The sequence below is a fragment of the Rhinopithecus roxellana genome, chromosome 12 (genome assembly GCF_007565055.1).
Source record: "Rhinopithecus roxellana isolate Shanxi Qingling chromosome 12, ASM756505v1, whole genome shotgun sequence".
NCBI classification, from domain to species: Eukaryota; Metazoa; Chordata; class Mammalia; order Primates; family Cercopithecidae; genus Rhinopithecus; species Rhinopithecus roxellana.
Window position 1 is genome coordinate 110,928,046 of NC_044560.1, and position 18,522 is coordinate 110,946,567.

Consider the following 18,522-nt stretch of genomic DNA (forward strand, 5'->3'; position numbering starts at 1 on the left):
CAACTTTTCTTAAAAACAAGGAAAGAGCAAATGAAACCCAAAATAACTAGAACTAAGGAAATGGTAAACATTAGAACAGAGGTAAATGAAATAGAGAATAAAAGGAGAATAGAGAAAATCAACAAGTCAAAAGGTTGTTCTTTGAAAAATACAGAAAATTGATAAACTTTAGATACACTGACCAAAATGAAAGAAGATCCAAATTAGTAAAATCATGAATGAAAAGGGAAACATATCTATTGAATTTAGATAAATAAAAAGAATTATGAGGGAAAGTTAAGAATAATTGAATGCCAACAAATTAGAAAACTTAGATGAATGTTGAACTTCAAACAAAAATACAAACTACCAAATTTTACTTAAGAAGAAATAGAAAATCTGAAAAAGAAAAAAAATCTTGGTCGAGCGCAGTGGCTCACGCCTGTAATCCTAGCACTTTGGGAGGCCGAGGCATGTGAATCATGAGATCAGGAATTCAAAACCAGCCTGACCAACATGGTGAAACCCTGTGTCTATTAAAAATACAAAAATTAACTGGGCATTGTGGCATGCACCTGTAGTCCCAGCTAGTCAGGAGGCTGAGGAGGACAATCGCTTGAACCTGGGAGGCGGAGGTTGCAGTGAGCCGAGATTGCACCACTGCACTCCAGCCTGGGTGACAGAGCAAGACTCCGTCCCATACCCCCTGTCCCCCACCCCCCCAAAAAACACAAACCACGTCTGATGCTAAAAAAAAAAAAAAAAGAAAGAAAGAGAAAATCTGTCTTCCTTTCTCTCTTTCTGTCTCCCGGCACTTACTCACCTCCCCTCTCTTTACTTATAAAGAGATTAAATCAGTAACCCAAAAACCTCCTATAAAAATAGGTGGAGGCTGGCTGGGTGCAGTGGCTCACGCCTGTAATCCCAGCACTTCGGGAGGCCGAGGCGAGTGGATCACGAGGTCAGGAGATCGAGACCATCCTGGCTAACACAATGAAACCCCGTCTCTACTAAAAATACGAAAAAATTAGCCAGGCATGGTGGCAGGAGCCTGTAGTCCCAGCTACTCTGGAGGCTGAGGCAGGAGAATGGCATGAACCCGGGAGGCAGAGCTTGCAGTGAGCTGAGATCGCGCCACTACGCTCCAGCCTGGGGGAAAAAGTGAGACGCCATCTCAAAAAAAAAAAAAAAAAAAAAAAAAAAAATAGGTGGAGGCCAGGTGCAGTGGCTCATGCCTGTAATCCCAGTGCTTTAGGAGACCAAGGCAGGAGGATTGCCTGAGGTCAGGAGTTCAAGACCAGCTTGGCCAACATAGCAAGACCCCCCCCCCTTTTTTTTTTTTTTTTGAGACGGAGTCTCGCTCTGTCGCTCGGGCTGGAGTACAGTGGCTGGATCTCAGTTCACTGCAAGCTCCGCCTCCCGCGTTTATGCCATTCTCTTGCCTCAGCCTCCCGAGTAGCTGGGACTACAGGCACCTGCCACCTCGCCCGGCTAGTTTTTTGTATTTTTAGTAGAGATGGGGTTTCACCGTGTCAGCCAGGATGGTCTCGATCTACTGACCTCGTGATCCGCCCATCTCGGCCTCCCAAAGTGCTGGGATTACAGGCTTGAGCCACCGCGCCCGGCCGCAAGACCCCTTCTTTACAAAAAATTTTTTAGAAAATTTGCCAGGCATGGTAGTGTGCAGTCAACTATGATCACACCACTGCATTCTAGCCTGGGTGACAGAGAGAACCTGTCTCAAACAAAACAAAACAAAACAAAAAGGGCTGGGCGCAGTGGCTCATGTCTGTAATCCCAGCACTTTGGGAGGCTGAGGTGGGCGGATCACAAGGTCAGGAGATCGAGACCATCTTGGCTAACACGGTGAAACCCCATCTCTGCTAAAAATACAAAAAATATTAGCCGGGCGCGGTGGCAGACGCCTGTAGTCCCAGCTACTAGGGAGGCTGAGACGGGAGAATGGCATGAACTCAGAAGGCAGAACTTGCAGTGAGCTGAGATCGTGCCACTGCACTCCAGCCTGGGCGATGAGCAAGACTCCATCTCAAAAACAAAAACAAAACAAAAAGGTTGGGCCTAGATGGTTTTCCTGGTTGATTCTACCAAACATTTGTCTAAGAATTGACAGAGGTTCACAAACTTTTCCAAAAATAGCTGATGAGGGAACACTTCTGAAGGTACTCTTTAAGAGCAGTATTTCAATGATAGCAATATGAGACCAACTCAAAAAATTATAGACGAATGTTTCTTGTGCACATAGGTGTAGTAACAACTAGAAAACCAAATGCAGCAACATATAAAAGGGATTATACATTGTAACCAAGAGGCATTTATCTCTGGAGTGCAAGGTTAGCTCAATAAAGGAAAATCAAGGGAGTGCATTCTGTCCCTAGAATAAAGGACAACTACTTTATGATCATCCTAATAGATGCAGAAAAACATTTCCTGAAAATGCAACAGCCTTTCATGATGAAAACAATAAAATAGGAATAGAAAAAGTAGGAGTAGAAAGCAGTTTTCTTAACCTGACCCATCTAAAAAGGCCCATCTACAAAAGCCCAGAGCTAACATAGTTAATGGGGAAAGGCTTAAAGCCTTTATTTATTTATTTATTTATTTATTTATTTATTTATTTATTTATTTTTGAGACGGAGTCTTGCTCTGTCGCCCAGGCTGGAGTGCAGTGGCCGGATCTCAGCTCACTGCAAGCTCCGCCTCCCGGGTTCATGCCATTCTCCTGCCTCAGCCTCCTGAGTAGCTGGGACTACAGGCGCCTGCCACCACACCCGGCTAGTTTTTTGTATTTTTTAGTAGAGACGGGGTTTCACCGTGTTAGCCAAGATGGTCTCGATCTCCTGACCTCATGATCCGCCATCTCGGCCTCCAAGTGCTGGGATTACAGGCTTGAGCCACCGTGCCCGGCCAAAGCCTTTATTTTTAAATTTATTTTATTTATTTTATTTTTTTGAGACAGAGTTTTGCTCTTATTTCCCAGGCTGGAGTGCAGTGGCGCAATCTTGGCTCACTGCAAGCTCTGCCTCCCAGGTTCCTGCCATTCTCCTGCCTCAGCCTCCCAAGTCACTGGGATTACAGCCACCCACCACCATGCCCAGCTAAGTTTTTTGTATTTTTACTAGAGATGGGGTTTCACCACCTTGGTCAGGCTGGTCTTGAACTGCTGACCTCATGATCCACCCTCCTTGGCCTCCCAAGGTTCTGGGATTATAGGCATGAGCCACCGCACCCTGCCTGGCTTAAAGCTTTTCTCCAAAGATGAGAAACAAGATGTCCACTCTTTACATCTCTATTTAGCTTTGTAGTGGAGGCTGTTCCCCAATCATTTAAGCAAGAAAATGAAATAAAAGGTACGCAGACTGGAACGGAAGAACAAACAGTACCTCTGTTAGGCAATGACAGGATCTTGACTATAGAAAATACCCAGGGCTGAGTGCAGTGGCTCATGCCTTTAATCTTAGCAATTTGGAAAGTGAGGTAGAACGATTTGAGCCTAGGAATTCAAGACCAGCCTGGGCAACATAGTGAGGCCCAGTCTCTACCTAAAAAGGAAAAAAAAAAAAAATAGCTGGGAGTGGTGGCATGAGTCTGTGGTCCCACCTACTCAGGAGGTGGGAGGATGGCTTGAACCTGAGTGGTCTGGGCTGCAGTGAGCTGTGTTTGTACCACTGTGCTCCAGCCTGGGCAATGGATTGAGACCGTCTTAGGAAAAAAAAAAAAAAAAAAAAAATGGCTGGGCATGGTGGCTCACACCTGTAATCCTAGCACTTTGGGAGGCCGAGATGGGTGGATCACTTGAGGCCAGGAATTTGAGACCAGCCTGAGCAACATGGCAAAAACCTTGTCTCTACCAAAAATACAAAAATTAGCTGGGCATGGTGGCATGCACCTGTGGTGCCAGCTACCCAGGAGGCTGAGCACTTGAGCCCAGGAGGTGGAAGTTGCAGTGAGCTGAGATTGTACCACCGCGCTGCAGCCTGGGCAACAGAATGAGAACCCGTCTCAAAAAAAAAAAAAAAAGAAAATACCAAGAGACACACACACACACACACACACACACACACACACACACGGTACACTGTATTAGGGTGAATACATTTGTTCACCAATATAGAATTAGTGATCATGGTAAAAAAATGTATTTATGTAGGTATGCAATCAACACAGAATCAAAATTAAGGAAATCAATTTACAATAGTATCAATAAAAATAATATTAATGAGGCTGGGCGCGGTGGCTAACTCCTGTAATCCCTGCGCCCAGCACTTCAGGAGCTCCCAGTCACTTCATTGACCCAATTGCTGTCAATGAGAATGCATTTCTGTTTATGATTTCCATACACGAATTTAATGCCTTTTTCATCTTAACTAAGCACTTATCACACACATGGCTGTACTTTTTAGAGCTTGGGGTGCAACAAACAAGACTAACAGAAACTTCTTTTTCTTTCTTACACTTTCACCTCTAGAGGATTTGTTCTTACCATAGATTTTAGCAACCTGAGCACAGGACTTTCTTTTCTTTTCCTTTCTTTTCCTTCCTTTTCCTTTCTTTTCTTTCTTTCCTTTTTTGAGACGGAGTCTTGCCCTGTCGCCCGGGCTGGAGTGCAGTGGCCGGATCTCAGCTCACTGCAAGCTCCGCCTCCCGGGTTTACGCCATTCTCCTGCCTCAGCCTCCCGAGTAGCTGGGACTACAGGCGCCAGCCACCTCGCCCGGCTAGCTTTTTGTATTTTTTAGTAGAGACGGGATTTCACCGTGTTAGCCAGGATGGTCTCGAACTCCTGACCTCCTGACCACCCCACCCCAGCACGCTGAGGAGTTTGAAGCTTGGATTCCTTGGCCTCCCCTCCCTAGTGCCAGAGATTTCCGCTTAATCCTCCATGCTCCACAGAACACAAGTGACTGTCTCCCTGGGAGAACGGGGCAGTAATTAGGTTAAATAATTTAAAGTAACTCACTGCAAGTATTGGGATTACAGGCGTGAGCCACTGCGCACGGCCTATTTTATTTATTTTATTTTATTTTATTTTAAGACGGAGCCTCACTCTGTCGCCCAGGCTGGAGCGCAGAGGCGCGATCTCGGCTCACTGCAACCTCCGCCTCCCGGTGCAAGCGATTCTTGTGCCTCTTCCTCCTGAGTAGCTGGGATTACAGGCGCCCGCCACCACGCCTGGCTAATTTTAGTATTTTTAGTGTAGACGGGGGTTTCATCATGTTGGCGGCCGGACTAGTCTCGAACTCCTAACCTCAAGTGATCCGCCCGCCTCAGCCTCCCAATAGTGCTGGAACTACACGCGTGAGCCACCGCGCCTGGCCCCATTTCCTTTCTTTTATTTTATTGTTTTCAGACAGAGTTTCGCTGTTGCCGCCCAGGCTGGAGGGCAGTGGTGCGATCTCGGCTCACTGCAACCTCCACCTCCTGGGTTCAAGCGATTCTCCTGCATCAGCCTCCGGAGTAGCTGGGATTACAGGCACACGCCACCACGCCCGGCTACATTTCCTTTAGTTTATTTTTTATAATTTACTAGCCTGTTTGTTGATAACAAGACTGGTGGTGCACAAGGTTGGGTCTTGGTGTTCACCGGGCGGCGGGCATGGGCCAGGTGGGAGGGTCTCCACCACCTGGTGCAAATCTCCAAGAAAATGCAGTTAACAGCATCAAGGGTGATTGTAAAGTTCTGGTTTGGCGCGGCGGGTAGGCGTTCCAGAGCAGAAATGAGCACGAAAGCTTTTGCTGTGGTTGTAGGCAGGTCGGCCCCAAGCGCTTCTTATTGGCTAATGTGGAGGGAACTTGCACACCCATTGGCTGAAATCTCCGTCTAATTGAGGCTGACTGAGAGCTTCTTTTCCTACTGTGTTGCCTGGAAGCGGACTGTCCGCCTAGTAACATCTGATCGCGTTTCCAATTGGTCACCGTTTACGGAAGCCCGCCTTCCCTTTTCCGGAAGCCCGGTGGATGCTGGGTCTGCAGGTTGGAGTCCAGGTGCACAGTGGGAAGTGTGATTCCGCAGTGTTGGGTTGTTCGGCCACGCGCCCGCCGGACAAGGGACCCTGGAGGGTTAGTGGCCTGAAGTCCTCGCCTTCAGCGTCCGCGGCTGGGAAATGGGCTATCGCCACGGCGGGAACTGGGACTCTGGCTGCGTCCCGGCCCTTCCTCATAGTCCACCGGACTCGTGGGCGCGCGCACTGGCGCTGATGTAGTTTCCTGACCTCTGACCCGTACTGTCTTGAGATTAAAGGTAAAAACAGGGCTTTTTCAGCTCACTGGGGTAAAACGCCCTTTCATTTCTAGGCAGGTGTTTTGTTGCAGAACGCCTCGAGGGGAAGGAGTGACGGGCAGGTTGAGGTTTATTAAATAAAATACATGCCTGGTTTATATTATGTTTATAATAAAGCACCCCAACCTTTAACAAATCTTACTTTTTGCTGTTTGTATTCTTTAGTGGACTGTCTCTGATAAGGACAGCCAGTTAAAATGGCATTTTGTTGTTGTTGCTAATTAAACCAATTTTTAGTTTTGGTGGTTGTCCTAACAGCAGCAACTTGTCAGGCTTTATAAAATCATATTTCTTTTTTTTTTTTTTTTTTTTTTTTTTGAGACGGAGTCTCGCTCTGCTGCTCAGGCTGGAGTGCAGTGGCCGGATCTCAGCTCACTGCAAGCTCCGCCTCCCGGGTTTACGCCATTCTCCTGCCTCAGCCTCCCGAGTGGCTGGGACTACAGACGCCCGCCACGTCGCCCAGGTAGTTTTTTTTGTATTTTTTAGTAGAGACGGGGTTTCACTGTGTTAGCCAGGATGGTCTCTATCTCCTGACCTCGTGATCCGCCCGTCTCGGCCTCCCAAAGTGCTGGGATTACAGGCTTGAGCCACCGCGCCCGCCCTTATAAAATCATATTTCTTGTGGGAAATTTCTGTGAAAGTCACAGCGAGTTAGTTTGGAATTGTTTCAAAGGAAGTAAGTTCCTGGTTTTGATATCTTAGTAGTAGTATTTTCCCCAGTGTCTTTGAAATCTTATTTTTGGGGCACGTATGTAGAGTAACTTTTGTGAAAGAAACAACCAGTTAAGGAAGTTTTGGGATTTCCTTTTTGAACTATAATACTGATTTTGATTATTTATTTATTTATTTTGAGACGGAGTTTCGCTCTTGTTGCCCAGACTGGAAGGCAATGGTGCAATCTCGGCTCACTGCAACCTCCGCCTCCCCAGTTTAAGTGATTCTCCTGCCTCAGCCTCCTGAGTAGCTGGGGTTATAGGCATGCGCCACCACGCCCGGCTAATTTTGTATTTTTAGTAGAGATGAGGTTTCTTCATGTTGGCCAAGCTGGTCTCAAACTCCCGACCTCAGGTGATCTGCCCGCCTTGGCCTCCCAAAGTGCTAGGATTACAGGTGTGAGCCACCGCACCTGGCCGATTTATATATATATAAATCACATTCCTCTAACCAAAATGTAGTGTTTCCTTCCATCTTGAATATAGACTGTAGACCCCTCGTGTATGGGGCATTGTTAGCAGTGAAACTACAGCAGTTTTTATGTCATCTGACAGCATCTCCAAATAGCTTTCATGGTTGTCACTGCTTCCGAAGACAGTTCCAAGGAACAGTTGCCAGTGATGACTTGCTATTTGCTATTGTTACTTAATGTGTTAAGGTGACTGTTACAGGCACTATTACTATGTCAGAAATTACACCAGAATTTAGTGGCTCAATCATTTTATTATGTTTGTGGATTCTCATGCTTATGGTCAGGATTTCAGACAGGGCACAAGGGTAGCCCCCTTGTCTCTGTTCGGTGATGTCTGGCCTCAGCATGGAAGACTCAATAGCTGGGGTCTGGAACCATTTGGAGGCTTTTCCCTCACAGCTGATACCTGGCTTGGGATGTTGGAAGAGGGCTCAGCTGGGACTGAGTGCCTGCATGTCGTGTCTCCATATGGCCTTGACTTCCTTACAGCCTGGCAGCCTCAGGGTTGTCAGAATTCGGAGGTGGCACAGGGCTCTAGGGCGGATGCTGAGGGGTCTTTTGTGAGGTAGGACAGCAAATCCACCCAGGATCGGGGAGACAGGCCATGGATTCTGCCTCAAAGGGAGGAGTGGCAAGAAATGTTCAGCCATTTTTTAAAACTACCACAGCAACATGCTTATTAATATGTCAGAAAAAATTAAAGTATCCTGGTAGCTGCGTTTCTAAGTAATTGGTCTCCTTTGAAATTCTATGAGTTGTGTTTTTTGCAGTTTATGGCATAATTCTGAGAAGGGGTCAAAGACTCTCCCATATGTTAGAAGGGTCCTGCACAGAACAGGTTCACCCCCGCCCACTTCCCTCAGCGTTTGAAATGCAGTGTTTGCTCTGGTTTGATTGGGGCAGGACTTTCTCATTTGTTTTAGATCTCACGGCGGTTTAGAAATTGGCCCGTAACTTTTTTTTTTTTTTGGCCTGATTTCCTTCTGTTTGTGCTGATATTGTTCTCACTTCAGTAGGAATCAGGAGCTTCTTTTGCTATTCTTCTATCTTGGATGCATTGGAAGGTAAGTTTCCTTGTGAACCGTATTTTGGACTCACTTTGTAGGCTTTGCCAAATGGCCTTTTTACCCTCCTATCTTGCAGTTTCTTTGGATATTCTCATAGATTCTCAGGGATATTTCCACATTTTACTATTCATGAGTTTAGAAGTGTGTTTACTTTCCTGAGTTTTCATTTTCTTCCTTTTCTTCTGTCGTATGTAATTTACAGAGCAAATACCCACCAGAGAGGATACTTAAGGGATGTGGAAAGTGAGTTTCTTTGTGCTTATCCAGTGAGGTTGATTTTCAGTCAGCGAGCATTCAGTATATGCCTGGGACTCTGGCTTTATTTATTAGCTTTCTGATGCCAAACCTGTCAATGAACTTCTCTATATTTGATTCATCATGAAATGGTGACACTGAGGGTGGCTGATTTCCAGGTTTACATCAGTTGTCCCAGGGGAAGTGCCTGGCCCTTGTCTGGTTGTTGCTGCTCTAACTTTGCCCTGTTAATTGAAGAAATGCGGCTAGAAACACTTCCTGGGGTGTTGCTGGCATTTACCGTCCTCACAGTTTACAGAGAAGCCCATATTTTCAGCCTCTTCCTGGGCTTTCTGTCATTTCTAAACCATCTCACCCGACCTGGTGTAAGCTTCATTGTGTGTGTTTGCAGAGATGTAATTTGGGCCTACACGTCTCCTCAAAGCCTAATGCCCACCTCCCACCTCCACGAAAATCTGGAGCTCAGGACCCAGCACCCTCCCCCGCCCACTGCAGGTTCGAGCATTTGATGGTGGAAACCCCGCCCGGAGTTTGTATGATGGTGGCTTCTCTGGGGTCTTGTTCTCTGTGGGTCTGTCCTGCGCTCTAGTGTGTGGAGCCGGGGGGATTTGCCCTGTGTTCCTGAAGGAGGGTTACAAGGAGTTGTTGGGTAAATGGTCTGATACTTCTTTTTTTTGGGGGGGGACGGAGTCTCACTCTGTCTCCCAGGCTGGAGTTCCGTGGCACCATGTTGGTTCACTGCAACCTCTGTCTCCTGGGTTCTAGCAATTCTCTTGCCTCAGCCTCCAGAGTAGCTGGGATTACAGGCACCCACCACCACGCCCAGCTAATTTTTAAAATATTTTTAGTAGAGACGGGGTTTCACCATGTTGGCCAGGCTGGTCTCGAACTCCTGACCTCAGGTGATCCGCCCACCTAGGCCTCACCAAGTGCTGGGATTACGGGCGGGCGCCTGGCCAAGGGGCTGATATTTCTTAAGGGCTTCCCCCAAGAAGGAAGAAGCCAAACGTACTCAGGCAAATTTTGTTGATTTATTCTTCTAGGTCCAGATTTTGAAGAAATCTCTCTACAGATTGAACCGGTAAGGCTCACCTTTCAATAGTTACACCAAGAAAGGCCTAGCTGATGACTTAAGCTATGGTTTTGGGCTGCACGAGAGTAGTCAGGCGGACAGTGGGGAAGTCTACACATAACCCAAAGGGGAAGGAGAAAAGGCCCCGAGAAATCAGGGCAAAGTGCCACAGTGTCTGTTTCTTGATGGTGTCACTGGCATGTGGGTTACCTTCCCACTGCGTCCCCCAAAGGACATGAGGCCACAGACTGCAGTGCCTGTGAACAGAGGAGCTGTGGGAATGGTAGTTTGATCGCTCCATTCAAACGCACATCTGGTGTGTGTGTGTCTCTTCTGATGCAGCGCCCCAATGGGTAAGCTCTGTTCTTCTCCACACAGTGGATTAAGAGTGGAAACATTCTCTCTGTTTAGCGCTTGACAGTTTGGTTGTGACCTCAAGTCATGGTGATCAGAGCCAATGATCCTAACAGTTTAAAATTGTTGAGCTTGTGGGTAGGTATTTGGGAGGTAGTGTATGTGTTACCTAGTGTTTGTCATCTGCGTTGATTTTGTTACATTTTGCATACACTGAGGAGAATGTTTACTAACTGCAGGTGATAGCGAAATCAGCAGTCACTCTAACATCCTCCCATTTCTTGGTCTAGAGCTGCACTGGATCCCCCAGCAGCGAGGAGACCTGAAGACCAGAGGAAACACGGCAAGTAGGCCCTTCAAACCACTCATCTGTGTTCTCTTCCAATTTATTCTGTTTTATTTTGTTTCCCTCATTTTAAGGGGTTAAAATCATCTTGTTCAAACCTCAGGATATAAAATGACCCATCGGTAGACCTCAGGCTCCAGCCATACCCCAAGAATTGTCTGGTTTGTTTTAAGTTACTGCCAGGTTTCAATTGTAGATATCCCCGGAAGGAATATTCCAGATTCCCTGAGTAGCTTCCAGGTTAAAGTCCTATAGGCTTCCTCTGTTTTGAGGAGGAGTTCCTGTCAGAGAAAAACATGATTTTGGATTTTTAACTTTAATGGTTGTGAAACGCTCTAAAAAATAATTTTCTACCCCTAACTTTAAAGTACTGTTAGTGAGAAATTAACATTCCTTCAGGAGGGTTAAACTGCCATTTCAGTTACCCTAATTCCAGATGTTTTGGTTGTTAGGACTCTCTTTAATGTTTATGAAGAAGTGTTTTATATTTTCCCTCAAGATTAATTTTCTCTCTTTTTTCTTTTTCTTTCTTTTTTTTTTTTTTTAAAGATGGAGTCTTGCTCTGTTGCCCAATCTGGAGTGTAGTGTGGCAGTCTTGGCTCAATGAAAGCTCTGCCTCCCGGGTTCACACCATTCTCCCACCTCAGCCCCCGGAGTAGCTGGGACTGCAGGCTCCCGCCACCACGCCCGGCTAATTTTGTTTTTGTATTCTTGGTAGAGACAGGGTTTCACCGTGTTAGCCAGGATGGGCTCGATCTCCTGACCTTGTGATCCGCCCGCCTCGGCCTCTCAAAGTGCTGGGATTACAGACATGAGCCACCGCGCCCGGCTGTTTTTTCATTTCTACTATGATTTGTTCTGTGGGCTGTCAGTGACTTATCGGTATGTTTTTCACATGTTTATAAAGCTGAATAGTTCTGTGTGTCAGCTCAGCACCCCTAGTGTCAGCCATGCTCCTCTCCTGCTGTGCATAGATGGGGCCTGTCCACACCCCAATCTCCTGGGTTCCCCCTGTCAGCACCTGAAGGTACCCACCAGATGTGTCTGTCACTTCCCTCCATCCACCTCTCTTGTGGTTCTCGTATTTCTGCCTCCCTAGAGACCATTTCTCTCTAGAGCAGAGGTTTCCAATGGAAATACAATGCCAGACACATACGTCATTTTACATTTTTTAGTAGTCACTTTAGAAAAGTTAAAAAGAGGCTGGGCATGGTGGCTCATCCCAGCACTTTGGGAGGCCGAGGCGGGTGGATCACAAGATCCGGAGATCGAGACCTTGCTGGCCTACATGGTGAAACCCCGTCTCTACTGAAAATAAAAAAAATTAGCCGGGCATGGTAGCGGGCGCCTGTAGTCCCAGCTACTTGGGAGGCTGAGGCAAGAGAATAGCATGAACCCAGAATGCAGACCTTGCAGTGAGCCGAGATCACACCACTGCACTCCAGCCTGGGCAACAGAGTGAGACTCCGTCTCAAAAAAAAAAAAAAGAAAAGTTACAAAGAAACAGGTGAGATTAGTTTTATTTCACCTAAAATGTTAGCATTATCCAAAATATCACTTCAACATCTTGACAAAATAAAAATTATTAATGAGATGGTTTACAGTCTTTTTTCTTGTTTTGAGACAGGGTCTTGCTTTGTTGCCCAGGCTGGAATGCAGTGGCACCAGCAGAGCTCACTGCAACCTCAAACTCCTGGGCTCAAGAGATCCTCCTGCCTCAGCCTTCCTAGTAGTTCGGATTACAGGCACACACCACCATGCCACGCCAATTTTTTTTTTTTTTTTTTTTTTTTAAAGACAGGGTCTTGCTCTGTCACCCAGGCTGGAGTTCAGTAGCATAATCTTGGCTCACTGCAGCCTCAACCTCCGGGGCTGAAATCCTCCCCCTCAGCCTCCCAAGTAGCTGGGACCACAAACATGTGCTACCACGCCTGACTAATTTTTGTATTTTTTGGTTAAGACAGGGTTTCGGCATGTTGTCCAGGCTGGTCTCGAACTCCAGAGCTCAAGTGATCCACCCACCTTGGCCTCCGAAAGTGCTGGGATTACAGGTGTGAGCCACTGCACTCAGCCTAATTTTTTTTTTTTTTTTCTGAAGAGATGAGGTCTTGCTATGTTGCCCAGACTGGTCTCAAACTCCTGGCTCAAGCAGTCCTTCCTCCTTGGCCTTCCAAAGTGCTGGGATTACAGATGTGAGCCACCACACATGCCCATTCTTTCTTTTATACTGAGTATTCAGAATTTTTTTTAAATGTGTTTTCCACTTAACAGCATTTCTCAGGTTGGACTAGCCATCTTCCAAGTGCTTAGCAGCCACGTGTGGCAAGTGGCTGCCTTGTTGGACAGCACAGCTCTGGAAGGTGATTTTATGTACATCCCCACTGCTCTCTGCCTCCTTTATTCCTGTCCATCTCACACTCCTGCAGTCTGTGACTATCATGTCCCTCTCTCCTCTCTTCCTGTCTCTTATAATCCTTTAATATAGAGAATTATTTCCAGTTCCTTAACATCCTGCCCTGATTTTTCTCTGTCTTACATTCAAGAGTCACAGTTTTCGTCTCACCCTCATTTCCATCTTTTTCCATACAACGTGACGTGCCTTTTTGTCTTGGTTGGGTATTTATTTGCAATACAAGAATGATTGTTTTCTTGATACATTAGTGACTTACATACTTTTCATGTTTTTTGAGTACCTCTTTCTTGACAGAATTTCAAATTAATTCTTGAGTTAAACTCTAGAAAGCTTTTTTTTTGAGACGGAGTCTTGCTCTGGCACCCAGGCTGGAGTGCAGTGGTGCGATCTCAGCTCACTTCAACCTCTGCCTTCCAGATTCAAGTGATTCTCCTGCCTCAGCCTCCCGAGTAGCTGGGATTACAGATGTTCACCACCACGCCTGGCTAATTTTTGTCTTTTTAGTAGAGACAGAGTTTTGCCATTTTGGCTAGGCTGGTCTTGAACTCCTGACCTCAAGTGATCTGCCTGCCTCAGCCTCCCAAAGTGCTGGGATTATAGGAGTGTGCCACCGGGCCCAACCTAGAACACTTATTTTATTTTATTATAATTTTTTTGAGATGGAGTCTCGCTCTGTTGCCCAGGCTGCAGTACAATGGCACGTCTCAGATCCCTGCAACCTCCGCCTCCTGGGTTCAAGCAGTTCTCCCTGCTCTCAAGTAGCTAGGATTACAGGTGCCCTCCACCATCCCCAGCTCATTTTTGTATTTTTAGTAGAGATGGGGTTTCTTTTTTTTTTTTTTTTTTTTGAGACGGAGTCTTGCTCTGTCGCCCAGGCTGGAGTGCAGTGGCCGGATCTCAGCTCACTGCAAGCTCCGCCTCCCAGGTTTACGCCATTCTCCTGCCTCAGCCTCCCAAGTAGCTGGGACTACAGGCTCCCGCTAACTCGCCCGGCTAGTTTTTTGTATTTTTTAGTAGAGACGGGGTTTCGCCGTGTTAGCTAGGTTGGTCTCGATCTCCTGACCTCGCCTCGGCCTCCCAAAGTGCTGGGATTACAGGCTTGAGCCACCGCGCCTGGCCAAGATGGGGTTTCACCATGTTGGCCAGCCTGGTCTCAAACTCCTGACCTCAGGTGATCCGCCCGCCTTGACCTCCCAAAGTGTGAGATAACAGGCCGTGAGCCACCACACCCAGTCAGAAAGCTTATTTTAAAAGATGTGTATGGAGCCCCTTATATTTCTGCTTGATTTTTAAAATAACATATTTAGGTCTATATATTTTAGGATGTAAGATCTCACTGTATGTGTGTTGCTTGGCATCATTGAACATTTTTGGTAATTGTTTTTATTTTCTATATATTTTAGAGATTTCATTAAACTAATACAGAATTTCATATTCAGGGCCGGGCGTAGTGGCTCATGCCTGTAATCCCAGCACTTTGGGAGGCCGAGGCAGGCAGATCACCTGAGGTCAGGGGTTCGAGACCATCCTGGCCAACATGGGAAAACCCCATCTCTATTACAAATACAAAATTAGCCGGGTGTTGTGGTGCATGCCTGTAATCCCAGCTACTTGGGGGGCTGAGGCAAGAGATTCAATTTAACCTGGGGGCGGAGGTTGCAGTGACCAGAGATCTTGCCACTTCACTCCAGCCTGGACCACAGAGCAAAACTACTCAAAAAAAAAAAAAAAGAATTTAATATTCACTCATATCAAAATGAAAATTTATGTTTACAAATTTCTATGTGAGTGATTATTTTAATGTAGGAAAGGTTCATAAGACATGGGTGTAGTGACTCTGTTCTTTCCTATGCTCGAATGGAAAATGATGAGGGAATACGATGTTAGAGCTGCAGGGAGAAGGGGTGGAAAAGAGGGATTCCGGAATGCCAGGCACGCAGATTTTCTGGAAGGTTTCCATGAGGACTGCTGTGGTTTGAGTGTGTTCTCCGAAGTTCATGTGTGGGAAACTCAACCCCTGATGCAACAGCAATGACCAGTGCAGCCTTCAAGAGGTGATTAGGTGGTGAAGGCTCCGCCCTCATGAATGGATGAAGGCAGAGTGGGTTAGATACCTTGGGAGTGGGTTCCTGATAAAAGGATGAGGTTGGCTTCCTTCCTTTCTCTCTTTCCCCCCTCCTCCCTCTCACATGTGGTCACTCTCTTGTCCTTCCACCTTCTACCACAGGACGGCACAGCAAGACCTTCACCAGATGCAGGCCCCTCACTTTCCCAGTGTCCAGAACCATAAACCAAGTGAACTCTTGCTTATAAATCACCCAGTCTCTGGTATTCTGTTACAGCAACACAAACGGACTACAGGACACGCAGTGGGCTCTTCTCTCTGCTTGAATGAAGTCTCCCTGCGTGGCACCTTGTATTTGTAGACATGATGCTGTAAAAGCTGTTTGAGAGCCTTGAAGGCTTTTATGTTTGAGGAGTTTACAGAGAAGCCCCTACAGGCTTCAGGTCCCTTCTTCTGTTGCTTTTTGCTCCTTAGTACCTCCCCTAACCTGGTGTTAAATTAGGTCATAGTGTGGTCCTTGGACCAACAGTATCAGTAGCACCTGAAAATCATGCTGGAAATACAGGTTCACAGGCTGCTCCCCAGAATACTGAAGCAGAAACTCTAGGGGTGAGACCCAACAATCTGTATTTAATAAGCCCCCAGGTGAGTCTGATGCACACAGAAATGTGAGCTGCGGTGTTAGATGGTGTTGAGTTCATGACAGGCGAATCACTGACACATACGTCTGTTCACTGCTTGGTCTTTGCACAGGCCCTGGATCCTCCTAGAATCCCCGATCCCTGTTGCTCCCTCGGGGAGGTTTCTAGTCCCTCTGATTTGAAGCATGGCTTCATGGCTCACGCCTGTAATCCCAGCACTTTGGGAGGCCAAGGCAGGTGGATCACTTGAGGTCAGGAATTTGAGACCAGGCTGGGCAATGTGGCGAAACACCATCTCTACTAAAAATACAAAAAAAAAAAAAATTAGCTGGGCATGGTGGCAGGTGTTTGTAATCTCAGCTACTTGGGAGGCTAAGGCAGGAGAATCATTTGAACCCAGGAGGCGGAGGTTGCAGTGAGCCGAGATCGCACCATTGCACTCCAGCCTGGGAGACAGAGGGAGACTCTGTCTCAGAAACAAAAACAAAACAAAAAAAACACCTTGGGAATTTCTGGCTCAAGCCTCCGATCCTCACCACCACTATCACCAGGAGATCTTTTGCTCTTCACCCAAGTCCAGCCAGCATCGCCTACCTGGGGAAATGTGACCAGACTCTCCCTGTCTCCATTCTGGGAGTTTTCCCCAAGCCAATCTTGCTGTCCCTGAAAACAGCCATAGGGTTCCCTGTCCTGGTACACCCTCCTACTCTAGGGGATATAGGGGTGGTGTCACCTCCAAACCGGGAGCCCTGAGAGAGCATGCCTCTCCCTGAGCCACTTCTGCCCCAACCTGGCATCTGCTAGGGGAAGGGCGCACCAGGGCGGAGACTTGCATGGTGAGCTCAGCTCACCTACAGGCGAAGGTCAGTGGACAGTGACCACCCAGGACCACATTTTCCAGAATCCTTAAGTGGTCCCGCGATGCTCTGTCAGCAGATCTCATTGGCTCGCAGAGGAGAAACTTGTCTGTGTCACTTGGGCATCTTAACAGTGGGTTCCTAAGCTTGGTTGTGTGCGCTGTGCAGATGTCGGAGGCACCCTGTGTGGGCAAAGCCAACTGTTTGCCTGCCTCTCTAGCTCCAAAACTACAATCCCCAGAGGCCTCTGTGGCACATCCACTACCCACCCTACACACCTTACGTGTGTCCTGTTAATGTCAGAAGCACTTCTGGTTAGGCTGGTTGGCCCCCGGGGAGGCCTCCCTCCAGGTCTTCCCCACACCTCTGCACCTCGTTACCTGACCGGCTTCAGGATCCACAGCGTGCACCCGTGTTCCGTGAGTGCCCTATAGGCAGGCAGCATGCCCCTCTGTGCATCCCTGTGTTACTCACAGGGACTCAGGCTGGGAGCCATAGAGCTGTCTCAGAACTCAGGCGCTCTCCTGTGGCCACCTCCAGGCCATTTTCCTTTCACTGGAGCCCACAGAGTTAGAGACAAACCCTCACTCTGCTGCTTGGGGACAAGGGCTTCATTCCCTGGCCAGAGCTTGGGGCTGAGCTTGAGGGTGCTGGGTCATCCTGGGCCCCCTGTGGATGGGAATTGGCTGCCCTGGTGATTTCTGTGACATCCCCGACCCCAACTATGGGGCTCTGGAGCGGACTCCGCTTCACCTTGTGGGGAGGGGGTTTCTACCTGACAGTCAAAAAAGAGGTGAGAGTTACCTGTAATTCCATCTTGGATGTCAGCAGGATGGATCCCGTTACCTTTTCTTGCCCGGGAGGCTGCCTTGTTGGTACTGGGGAAAGTTCATTCCTAGTTCTGGAAGAGGGGCTCATTCGAACAGGAGTCCTCCCTCAGCATTCCTTTCTGCTCCATCCATACCGCAGTCATTCATGAAGTAGTTAATTGTAAACACACATGGAACGGTTTAAATAAAAGTACAGAGATGTGTGCAATGAATTGTTCAGTGATGTGGATGAAGGGCAGGGACAGCAGAGATGCCTGTGATTTCAAGGGTTGGGGAGGACTCCCAGAAGTAGGGCTGTCTCAGCTGCCCCTGAGCGGTTTGGTACCTTGGAGATTCGGGGGAAGGCATTCCAGTGGGAGGCGAAAGGACGCCTAGTCTCAGAGGCTGGGCTCTTGCTAGTGTGGAAGGATTATGGTGGCCAAGGGCCTTCCTAAGGTTGATTTTTAAATATGCTTCGGTGAAGATACAGACTAGCTGTTCACACATAGAACAAGGAGAAGCTTGATGTAGGCTGACCTCTGCTCACCACAACCTCTGCCACCAGGGTTCAAGCGATTCTCCTGCCTCAGCCTCCCAAATAGCTGGAATTTACAGGTGTGTGCCACCATGACCGGCTAATTTTCTTGTACTTTATTTTTAGTAGAGACAGAGTTTCACCATATTGGTCAGGCTGGTGTTGATCACCTGACCTCAGGTGATCCACCCGCCTCAGCCTCCCAAACTGCTGGGATTACAAGTGTGAGACACCTCACTTGGCCAGTCTGCACTGTTTCTTAGTGTCAGACAGTTAGAGCCAAACAATGTCTTTCTCATTTGGACATGACCTTCAGGGTCTAATTTTTGTATTTTGAGTATAGCCAAGGTTTCATCATGTTGGCCAGGCTGGTCTCGAACGCCTAACCTCTTGTGATCCATCCGCCTCAGCCTCCCACGGGGCTGAGATTACAGGCATGAGCCAGCGCTTGACCTTGCCTGGCTAATTCTTTGTATTTTTCAAGAGGCGGGGTTTCACCATGTTGGCCAGGATGCTCTTGAATTTCTTGACCTTGTGATCCGCTTGCCTCAGCCTCCCAAAGAGGAGGGATTACAGGTGTGAACCACTGGGCCTGGCCTCAATGTAACTATCAAAATATGTAGGAAAAATTAATTAAAGGGCACAAG

At 47.4% G+C, this 18,522-nt stretch overlaps 2 long non-coding RNA genes across 2 annotated transcripts; one reads left to right on the plus strand and one right to left on the minus strand.

Annotated features, from left to right (window-relative positions):
• The first annotated feature begins 5,540 nt into the window (after positions 1–5,540).
• LOC104666687 lies at positions 5,541–10,823 on the plus strand. Its single transcript, XR_748587.2, has 3 exons — positions 5,541–6,236; positions 9,827–9,864; positions 10,500–10,823. It is a non-coding gene; the product is annotated as an uncharacterized LOC104666687 (long non-coding RNA).
• A 3,814-nt stretch (positions 10,824–14,637) lies between these two features.
• On the minus strand, positions 14,638–17,988 carry LOC104666688. The gene is made up of 3 exons (XR_748588.2): positions 17,336–17,988; positions 16,526–16,713; positions 14,638–15,974 (listed from the first exon to the last, which is right to left on the minus strand). It is a non-coding gene; the product is annotated as an uncharacterized LOC104666688 (long non-coding RNA).
• Between the last annotated feature and the right edge of the window lie 534 nt (positions 17,989–18,522).